This window comes from Lampris incognitus, chromosome 5, assembly GCF_029633865.1.
Source record: "Lampris incognitus isolate fLamInc1 chromosome 5, fLamInc1.hap2, whole genome shotgun sequence".
NCBI lineage: Eukaryota > Metazoa > Chordata > Actinopteri > Lampriformes > Lampridae > Lampris > Lampris incognitus.
In genome coordinates this window covers 31508216-31519182 of record NC_079215.1, presented here as the reverse complement: position 1 = coordinate 31519182, position 10967 = coordinate 31508216, and the positions used below count along the sequence as shown (strand labels likewise).

Genomic DNA, 10967 nt, shown 5'->3' with positions numbered 1-10967 from the left:
TGCATGTGCATGGCTTTGTGTGTCTTAGTAAGCATTTTATGTGTCGCAAGTGAAAAACATAAAATTTAGTTGCTGCATGTGTAAATTGTAAATTCTGATGATTTTTCCCTCTTGAATTTCTCCAAGCAAATAAAATCATAAAAATAAATGAAACATTTTGTACAATGATTTCACTCTATCTTCTTTGCATAGTCAAACCCAGGAAACTAGGTTTTGAGAACACACTTGCTCATTTAAAAAAGCTTTTCATCCATTGAGAGAAGGCATTAATGACGCTATGTATCTTACCTATCTTAGTACCGAAATTACTCACATCCTTGATCTCTGAGCATACAGAGTCTTGTCGTTTGCTAAGGCTCCATTAAAGGAAGCATGGCTGCGGGTCCCAGAGTGCTAACCCTTGCACCTACAAAAAACACAGTTAGTGTAAATCACTCACTAATGTCCACAGTTGGGGTGTGAAACCAGTCAAGTGACAAGTGTGCCTATATTTTGATTACCCCAGGTCAGCAGACCGCCACACTTTTGCCCTAACAGATGAGGTGACGATGTCCCCCTCCTCCGCCCCTCTAAAAGTAGGTGAAGCAGAAAGGGAATAACAGCAAGATAATCTGTGATTTACGAGTTACAGTAGCATAGCAAAGAGTGCTCCTGCCACCATAGGAACACCACACACACCTCAATGGAGCCTTTTTAAGCAGTCTGTAAAACAACTACAGATAAATGGGTTGTGACAATACAGCGCGGCAAGGCATGGACATGTTAAAAGTACCCCCCCCCCCAACATACTGATGATTACCGAAATAAAAGACTATAATTCTTTAACCTTCATGCAAATAAGATTAATACAAGGACACGTTAACATAACACTGTCAGATATGCAAAAAAGTATATTTAAGCCTTATTTAACCAGGTATATGTACACTAAGAGGACACACTCTTTTGGCCTATGGGAGCAGTCAGAGACAGAGGGACGGTTACATGCTCACTCATAGCAGGGCAAGGTCCAGTACATCGACAGATCACCGAACTGTTCATACCTGTTATAGGTTTAATACTTTGTTTTGGGCTGCTCTGGTGGCAGTTTTAGAGGAGTCATTTTGAGATTTTCAGTCTTCCTCCCCTCCAACATTTTAATTTGCCTTGCCCATCTGTTAAATCGCCAACCTTGCACTTGCAACCTCTCTGTATCAGTAACTGGACTCACTGAGGTTTACCAACAGGAGAGACAAGGAGGCTCAGGCTGCACTGGCAAATTAACACCAAGGAAGCCACTATTACTAAAACTATCTCCCCCTGCAATTATCTTAGCATACAGCAGGTTCACTGCACAAGTTAATGTAGCTCACAATAATGTGTGCATTGTGCAAAGAACAGTAAGATCATCAAGAAAGGCTTTCTGTAAGTGTTCATGTAGCATATTATTTACTGAGTGGGTTTTAATACAAAAGATAATGGTCTACTCTGAGTGCTTGAATCTCAAAAGCCCAAAAGTAAAAAGGATTTTATTAAAAAGATTAAATTGCACTTGAGTTTCATGCTTACTATTTGGGACTCGGCAGCTCTACTTGCAAATGAAAAAAAACTGAGCAGAGCAAAATGAGACACCGGAATAGAAGTAAAAGGGTCTACCCTGCGTTTGGAGTATCTGTGCTGTAGCTAGGAAGACTCCTCCTCCTCCTCCTCTCAGCCTGTTCCCTTCCCCCATTCTGTGAGAAAACAAATCTCCTTTTCTGCACAGAGCTTGAAACTATTGAGTCAACAAATGTCAGAGCAGCTAAGCAGGGGCCGACGGGAAAGAGGTGGGGTCTCTCTTTAAACGTGGCAGACAGCCAAAGGCAAATTATTTTCCAAAAAAACCCACCTGTTGAAATATGCACCAGACTATTAAAGCAGAAGTGAAACATGGGCTGAATGGAGATAACGGTATTTCAAAATTACAAGAACTCAAACATAAAAGTTCAAATTTTGAAAAACCAAATCATGTTTTCATTGATGGATTTGGTACATTATGGCACATGTTATGCATATGTTCATTGCTTTACTGTAGCAAGGCAAAGATGATTCTTACTAACAGATTCGTAACCACTTGGTAAACTGAAACTCCATGTTTGGGTTGCATGTGAAATAGCTGACCTGTCACGGAGCCCTATTGCAAAATCTTTGTTTGGTTGTTGCATATGTTATATCACTAAGCCTGTTTGTCCAACTTGCTCCAGCATTTTACAATACTATCTTGCCTTTTGAATAATACTCAACATCTCTCACACACACTTCTTTTCTATCTCTTGCCAGCCCACGTGGCCAGTGTCAACAGGAGGTGGGTCTTGGCAGACACATGAAGTGAAGTATGCTGCCTGTATGAAGGCTTTTGAAAGGCTAGAGTTGTCTTACCCCCCACTCTAAAAATGAGCTTGCCAAGCCAAGGCATGCCAAAATAAGACACAGCCTTTGGAAATGAGTGCATTGCTCATCTGGTGGGAGTCCAAGTTGCCCCCATCTGATCGTTGCTGCAATTCTCAATAAAGCAAATGTTTCTGGAAGCTAAAGGGGAATTTCAGGAACCAACAACCGCTCAAAAGAAAATGAAACAACGAGGAAGTTGAGAGAGTGAAAGAGGGTGGGGAAAGGAAAAAAAAACAGTGAGTGACTTGTCTTCCTGTCTCAGAATAGAGGCGGGGGGTGGAAAGGGCATCCTCTCTGTCCTCTCAGTCTGACTGGGGAAGAGCCCAGTCAGACTGTTCAGCTGGTGCAATATTCATCTTAAAAGTGCATGGGGGTGGAGTCCTGTCCTGTGGAGGGAATCCACTCCAGTGCTTCAGGGAAGCCATCATAGTGTGTGCACTATTGTGTGCGGCTGAGAGAAGAAGAAGTTAAAAAAAAAAGGGAGGGAGGGGGGAGAGAGAGCGAGAGAGAGAGAGAGAGAGAGAGCGACCCTGGCCCTTTGTGTGGGAAGGACTCAGCAGGAAAGTGATTTCGTGATTATTTGAGTTTGCCAGCAAAGCAAGGCTATTCCCGCTGACCCACACAAACACCTTGTCCACTCTGCATGCCTCTGCTACCTTACACCAGACCCACATATGTGTGCACTTCTTCGGGTGGCCAACAGCGACACCCGGGCTTCTCCTGATGATGAGAGCCGACGTCAGACTGGTCTCCATGAATATTGATGTGGAGGATAGTCTGTTTCATAGAAGAACAGAAGGAGGCAAGATGGCTGCCCTTTAGGATTTGTTAAAGAGGAGATCCAGACGGTTTGTTGGAATTTCTACAAAGTGGAGGGACATAAAAACAGGTGAGAATATACTCAGAGGGTGTTTACTCTTCTCGGCCTTTCCCCCTTTAACCTTGGGCATATTTTTGTGGTTTTGTATTAGGCGAGGCATAGGAAATGTCCCCCTCCGTAAAAGCAAGAGCCAACATAATAAGGAGGGGATATTAGGTAAAGCTACTCCAACATGGCTGACGATTTTCTTTTTTTTTTTTTGCCTTTTGAACCTGAGAGATGTTTCTTGTGTTTTCTGTGAATCCTGTATTCAGTGAACGTTCTTGTTTTATGTGGAAGGCACCACAAATAAAAAACAGTACCCTTAGAAAGCCTGTTAAGGACTTTTTTTTTCAAAGTATCCTTACTAATGCCTGTTCAAGTAATGGTCTCATTTTTTTTCATTTTCCATTTCACTCCAACCTGTTTCATCATCAAGTTATGATAAGTGTATGTTATAGTGTGCGTGTAAAACAAATATGGGCTTTTATATGTTCGTGTTGGAAGGGTACAAAACGTTTTTTTGTAACAATTATCAGAAATTAAAAGGAAATGGTTTGTTTTAACAAAATATATTGGTGATGCAGGCGGCTAATTTATCTGCCGTATAGTCAGTTTTATGGCTGTGTGAGTGTTTGTGTTTGCTGTTTAACACAAGGAGATGTTATGGAGAATAGCAGAAGTATACCTGAAGCTGTGCGGCAGTTAGTGTGCACAGGGTCTGAATAACAGGAGCAGGCTTAGCTTCTGGCTTTGTGCATCTCCGTGAATCAGCTTTCATTGCATTCACCGCTGAACGACAAGCAGACACAAAAGCAAGCACAGTCCCAAGGAGAGTTAAAAAAGAGAAGACAATTGTGTTGGTCGAGCGTAGTGAACGCAGACAAGGTCAGAGAGCTCTGAAGGAAATGAAACTCAATCCTACTGCACCATTAGCTGGGGGAGCAAGAACTGCAATTTTGGAGCAGGTTTCTCTGTTGGAGGATCAACATGGGATTATTTCCAGACTGCAATAAAATAAGCCCTGTTTCTCGACGTAGTTGATAAAACCTCTTTCACGTGATTTGTAACAATGTCCTGTGTTGTGCTTGACGAGCCAATATGGCTCACATGTTTTACTACTATTCATAATGTTACAATGTTACTACTATTCATAATGTTACAATGCTACTACTATTCATAATGTTACAGTGTTACTACTATTCATAATGTTACAATGTTACAATGGGAACTTCAGCGAGCAGAAATACCAGCTAACAGGTCATTGACAATACAAAGAAAAAAGTGTGTCGAACATGTGAGAGAGTGAGAGGGGGGAGGAGAGAGAGAGAGCCAGAGACAGAGAGAGAGAGAGATACTAGCAGTTCTGGAAAGACATGCACAGTTTTATTGCGTGAGTGTTTTGTGTTGCTTTGTAATTATCATTATTGGAATTGCACTGGTGTGATAGTGTAGTAATCAAATGCCTGCTCAGATTGTGGGCATATTTTTCAGATTTATTTAGTTATTGAAAATTAAAATCAGAGGATTTGCACATACTATTTATATCTATTTGTAGTTTTTGTACCTCTGTAGTTTGTTCAGTCTACCTTACAAAACAAAATATGTTGCTTGAATTGGCCCTAATATCATTTCCTTATCTCGGCTGAATTCACTAAAAGCTACATTTAGATTGCCATCATAATCACCCATTTGATGTTTGTGTATTTGACTTGTATATTCCACTAATGGCAGTTGTGACGTCCCCCTTCAAAAGCCAAAGTTTAGCCTCCAGTGAAATCCAGAGTGAGGTTAGGATGCCTTCGAGGGGGAACATAACAAGTGACCTGTAATGGGGTGTTGTAAATACACACTCTGGCCTGTCGGCAAAATGTTAATGCAAGGAGAAATGAAAGGGATTCAGTTAACATGATAATACCCAATTTGTATAATTGACTCAAATCTTAATATGTGTTACAGTGTCAATATTGAAGGTAAAACAACAGCTAGATGAAATAAAGTCAAGTTGCTTGTCAAACAACCCGAGAGCCACTGAACCTGTTCCCCATATGTGAAAATCTGACAACATAGAAGAATATGGGTCTCCAGTGACAGATCTTTCATTTCCCACAATAAATTAAGTATTGTTTGGATTTTACATGTTTGTGTGTGTTTAGCATTGATTAGCATGTAGCTATTACACTAAAATAATCTACTCTTACACTGAAAGATAGCATGGGTCTGTTTTCATACAGACAGCATGGTCGTTGACTGTCAGTAAGCAGAGGCGGTGTTCCCATAGTTTTCATACAGGGTGTGTTTTGCCAAGACAAGATCAGATGATCCATGTTTTGCTGTTCTCCTTTCATTTCATTTGCTGTCCAAACCAATTCTGAACAAATTCCCGAGACATCTTAGTCCCACGAGTAAGAAAAATGTGAAATACCAAATCTGACTTTCTTTACTCAACCTGAGATGGGCAGAATGCTTCACTGAATGGATAAACTGGCTAGTTAATAATGAGGCAGTTTTGTGTTTTTGTTGTGTAGTTCTTTTGATGGCCCACACTTAACCTTTTAATTTTTCTTGCATCTGTTCTGGATGCCTATCTTCTATTATATTTCACATCACATTTCCACTCATTTCAAGTCTGGAGGGACTGTACCTAAACACTTTCTTTTTTTTGCTACTCGCAATCTTGTACATTTTTGTCGATAGTTGCCATTTTGTGGAAGTACAGTGTATGTTTTCTTTTACTTTCAATTACACTGCACTACTGCAAAGTTTCAAGGTGTGTGTTGCAAGAGAAAAAAATAATTCACAGCATTACAACATATATACCCAATTTCCCCTCGGGGATGGATAAAGTATTCTGATTCTGATATTTAACACAAAAAAGAGGCTCTGCATGACTGCTGTTGCATCAGCACTAATAAGATACCAGATCTTCAATAGGTTTGTAGGGAGCTGAGTGGGGGAGCGGCAGATAGATCAATCACACAGACCAAGCTGCTCTCACCCATCCACACCCACTGATAAAACTGTGCGGCTGGACTGCTCCTTCGACATGCCTTTAAGTCCTCTTTATGTCAGGGCCCGGGAAAAGACAATATTACCTTTGGGAAGAATGTCCAGTTGCCATAGTATTCCACAACAATGCTGTCCAGAGCCTTAAACCTGTGACCCCGAGAGTAAGCCCACGCATCACATTTCCACCCCAAGGCTGTTCAAGAAACGAGACAGTGGAACAGGTCCTGTGGTGGCTTAGACATTTTAAAATTGCACTCACTCCCTTCGCTTTCTTGACCAGCCTCTGCTTGACTTTCATGCTAAAGTAAAATGGCGAGATACTGAGTGTAGTATTGATCTCTGCTATATTGATTTCTCTTTCCACTACATTCGGGGTTGTTTTTCCATAAAAAGAAAGGCAGCAAACCACCATCAGTTGTTACTGCATTGGTATTTTAAATTAGGCTAAAATTTATTGATACCCTAGACATTTTGTTTAACATCAGGCTAAATGACCACGAGTCGTGAGGATTTTCCCACTAAACTTGGTATCCAAATGAACTGATTCAACTTTTCTGGGATTTCTACAGCTGGATTATTGAGCATGCGTCGAGATAAATTTGACCCCTTTGTCAAGTTGTATCAAGTATAGTCATAGAATGGCTTCTACCATTTCCTGACATTTTGTCCACATTTTAAATGCTTATGCATTTTACATTTTCAGCAAAATGCTCATCTAAATATCTTTTTAATCCAGTTTTTTTATCACGATGTATGCCAAAGGAAACTAGAAAATACTGCCACTTCATTAAGTAAAATTCATGCCAATATTTGTAGTGCTGCGGCTTGTGAAGTGACCGTTTTATAATCTGAAGCACGAAGTATTTCCCTTACCGCTAATTATCACACGAAATAAACTGTGAATCCGAAATACGAATCCTGGCGCTGCTCTCCAAAGAGTTCCTGACTTGTTAGCTAGACATCGGTGTAATTATGGCCAGGGAGTGATAAGGCTCTGTTTGAGTGGCACAAGGCCGAAGGGAGTGTTCCTGGCCCCAGGAGCATGTATCGATGTCAGGGTTTACCTTAGGGGTGAGTCGGCGAGGGCAGAGACTCAAAAGCTTCCTCCACGTGAACGCAGGCACATGGCTGCTCTGTTTACAAACACTATCCTGGCATTCCGCAGATCGAGAGCAACTGAGATGTTACGTAACCACGCCAAAGTGAACAGCATCTCTTCTTGCCACTTATCGGTCCATTTCTCCTACGTTCGGACTATTCTTTTGAATGTTGCTGTCAGCTCTGCACCAAGAAGTTTCAAAAAACAGTGAAGCGGTGGAGCGATTCTGTTCTCAAGTAGTATTGGGCCTCCCAGATGGCCGCCACATTCACAGCATGTGACCTCTTGAGGATGGGAAGATGTATAGACTAGACGTTGCCAACTCGAGCAACTTAACCAGCGGTAACGTTTCAGTTTAACTATGAAGGCATATTGGGACCAAAGACAAGACTTCTCAAGATGCGATTTATGGAATGAATACCTTTCACATTCTCTTTGTGTTGACTTGGAGAGAAACTTGCAATATTTGCACTGTCAGATGCCTTGTTGCTCCACACAAAAAGTACACATTCACAGAGACACAGTCACATGCCCAAGGCCACCTCTCAGGAGGCAATTGGGTCCACTATGACATTTTCCCTCTATTTTTTCTTTTTTTTGAGGGGGTGGGGGTGGGGGGTCTACCCTGTACCATGTTGAAACTGAAAGAAAAAAATAATTCACTGCTGAATATGCCTCCTCAGATCTTGGGAATCTACTGTCATGTACTGCACCAAAAGAATTTCTTTGTCAAGAAAAGCTTGGTTTGACACAAAACCTTTCCTACTGCTAGTTGTAAAACGTCTTTATTTTCAACGCATGTGGAAATGGCATGTGGAAGGAGGCTAGTAACAGTCAGAGGAAGAGAAAGCTATATTTATCAACCTATAAAACAAAAGTATGCGGACACAAAATTCTGTCTTAGCGTGACCGGTTCCTGATACCGACTCTCTTTAGTGACCCAAGCAAAAGTATGACTGTTAACCTAGAGAGAGCGCTGCAAGAATGTGTGGAACAGTAGCACACACACATGTATGCACACATAGGCTTTCAAGATTCTTTACAAAAATCTAAAACATTTTGAAAGCACAAACATGGATCAAGAGACAAACTCAGCCAAAGGTACAGAGGTCAGTTAGTTTCAGTGCAGTTATGCCATGGACACACAGCAGGCTCTTCAGGGGTCAAGTCAATGAGACAGGGATTCATTGGCTAATCCAGGACCCCTTTTAGGACCAAAAAAAGAAGATGAAAGTCATTCTTAAGCAGCAATGCATCTTTTGATGAAAATAAACCTGTTGGCTAATTTAGGTCAGGATCTGAAGAGGAATCTCCATAACTAACCCCTCTGTCACATGCAAAGCTCCCTCATGATAGTGGAACCTTCAGAGGACCACAGCCACAATAAGAGCTGTTTGCCCTTTTTTGAAATGGCTGTCAGATATAGTTGGTTTGCTCTTAGGAGTTGTCACTGAAAGGGTTAGGGCCTATGGCCTCCCGCTGTCTACACAAGGAGCCTAAAGAAAGACAGCTGGCCCTGAATGTCATTTAAAAGTGTGACCCTACCAAAGGCTGAATGACATCACTAACTACTTCTAAAGGCTTCAAGTGGCTTGGGCTCAAAATTAGGTTTCCTTTGTGGAATGTACCGGTGCAGCAGCTGGTGTTTTTCTGAACCTCACTTCATGTCAAGGCTGTTTTTTTTTTGTACCTGTAAATTTAACTTGCGTTGCTCAGTTTTCAAAGTGTAACTCTAGCACCAGCTCTAATTGGAATGAGAGCTATGAGTGAATGACACACAATCTTTTGAAAGGTTTGCACTTTAGCCACACCTGTAATCAAACTAGAGCTTCCCAAAATGACAGCCCTACAATTTGTCAGTTGAGGCTGGTTTTTACAGGGGGGAAGAATAGACATTGTGCAGAGCAGCACCATTCTGCTACATAGTGGACCATGACTGATGATGCATGCAGCTCTGGCTTATTTGAATATAATCATTTGTCAAAGCAAATACAGGAGCAATATTCTAACTGACACTGAGCGATATCATCATGCCAGATAAAAAATGCATCTTCTACTTGCTTAGGGGTGTGATTCTAGATGTGCTTCCATGAAGGCCTTGATTAACAGAAAACATCCTTCACTAAGAGGGATTTGTGATCTCCATTCGATGGGTGTCACGTGTTTCTCACTCAGTAGAGGGAAAGGGGGGGCATAGCAACAGTGCTGCTGGTCAGGCTGCTTGGAAACCAATGAGGGAAAGAATATCAATACACCCTCTTCCAGATGAGACAAAGACTTGAGCAGTATAAGGGGGCAGGAAACTAAAGGAATGACCAACCTTACTTTCTGACCACAATGAGCCACTCTCCTTATCTGTCTTAGTTGGTTAAGACATTTTTCATGTTAGACACCTTTATGTTACTGGGGTCGGCCCTGGGTTTTGTGTAAGCTTTGTGTTTGCTCCTCCATGCTCATATATGTACGCCATATATCATCCTCCTCTCTTTATGTTTCAAATTTTCATGTGAATCTCTGCTTCATGTTAAATCAAGTGCTGGTTTGGATTTGTATCATCCAAACAGTACAGTACAGAAACATTTACTAAACAAAGGTGGAGGCTAACAGTAATTTGAGGTTCCCATCAGTTGCATTTCTGTGCTCCTTTTTATATGATATGCTTGATTGGCATGGGAAAATGCCTAGAGGAAAAAAGGAAACAAAAGGTATAAAACTATATATATATCGGTCACTATATATTAGAATATCCTCAGACAGAATGCAGCTTAAGCATAGTAACTGTAAACTATGGTGTTAACTGGAAATCAGACTTCAGTTATAAAAATTGAATCCGAAAGGGTACTATTTTGAATTTTTAGAGCTCTGTATGTTTCAAAAATGCAATTTAAAAATTGTTGATCTGTTTAAGTGCAAATATAGGTGTCTGAATATAAAGCTCTTTGCTCTATTGATTTGCTGGCAAGAATCAATGCATAAAGCATATGTGCAAACCGCAGCAAAGCAGCCGAGTCTCCAGTCAGCCCCGTGATGGGTTAATGTTTGGTGCAGATGGGCGTTGGAGCTCTAATAAGATGGTTGCCATGGCGACCATGCACTCTGAAAGAAATTAACTCTGTGCCGCACACAGTTCATTAATTTAGACAGATATATTGACTTTTGCATAAAAAGAGTTTCTCTGAGAAAGGTGGGCAGCTAGGAAGAAATGCATTACAATGTGAGCTGTTGAAGGCAGGTTGAAAGGTTTCTGTGCCTTCCGTGTGTTCAAGGGACCACTTTTTAATTAGAACCTCCATGTGATTCTGCTGGAATGCACAGAGATGTTTAGTAAGTTTGGCCACCAACTCAGGGTACAAAGTACTTCCCAGCTTGGCTTGGCTTTCTCGATGTCTGCTGGTTCAGTTGTGAAAATCCTTGGCTTGCATCGTTATAGTTTTGTCTAGGTTAATGCCTAACTATCTTGATTGACCTCCTTTGGGAAAATGATTAGTGAACATTGTCATGAATGGAAATAGCACTGAGGAACAAAGCTGTTAACTGTGGTGGTGTTCATTTATAGAGGGTTGCATTTTTTTAAGACCTTCAAAACGTAGACTA

The 10967-nt window shown here is 41.2% G+C and overlaps 1 protein-coding gene across 1 annotated transcript in view; it reads left to right on the top strand.

Moving 5' to 3' along the window:
* Nucleotides 1-3202: 3202 nt before the first annotated feature.
* The window catches only part of tet2 (tet methylcytosine dioxygenase 2), a 35967-nt gene continuing 28202 nt past the window's right edge, over nt 3203-10967 (top strand). The window contains exon 1 of the mRNA XM_056280400.1: nt 3203-3295. The gene's annotated coding sequence lies outside the window, so the exon portion shown is untranslated. The remainder of the gene's footprint in view (nt 3296-10967) is intronic.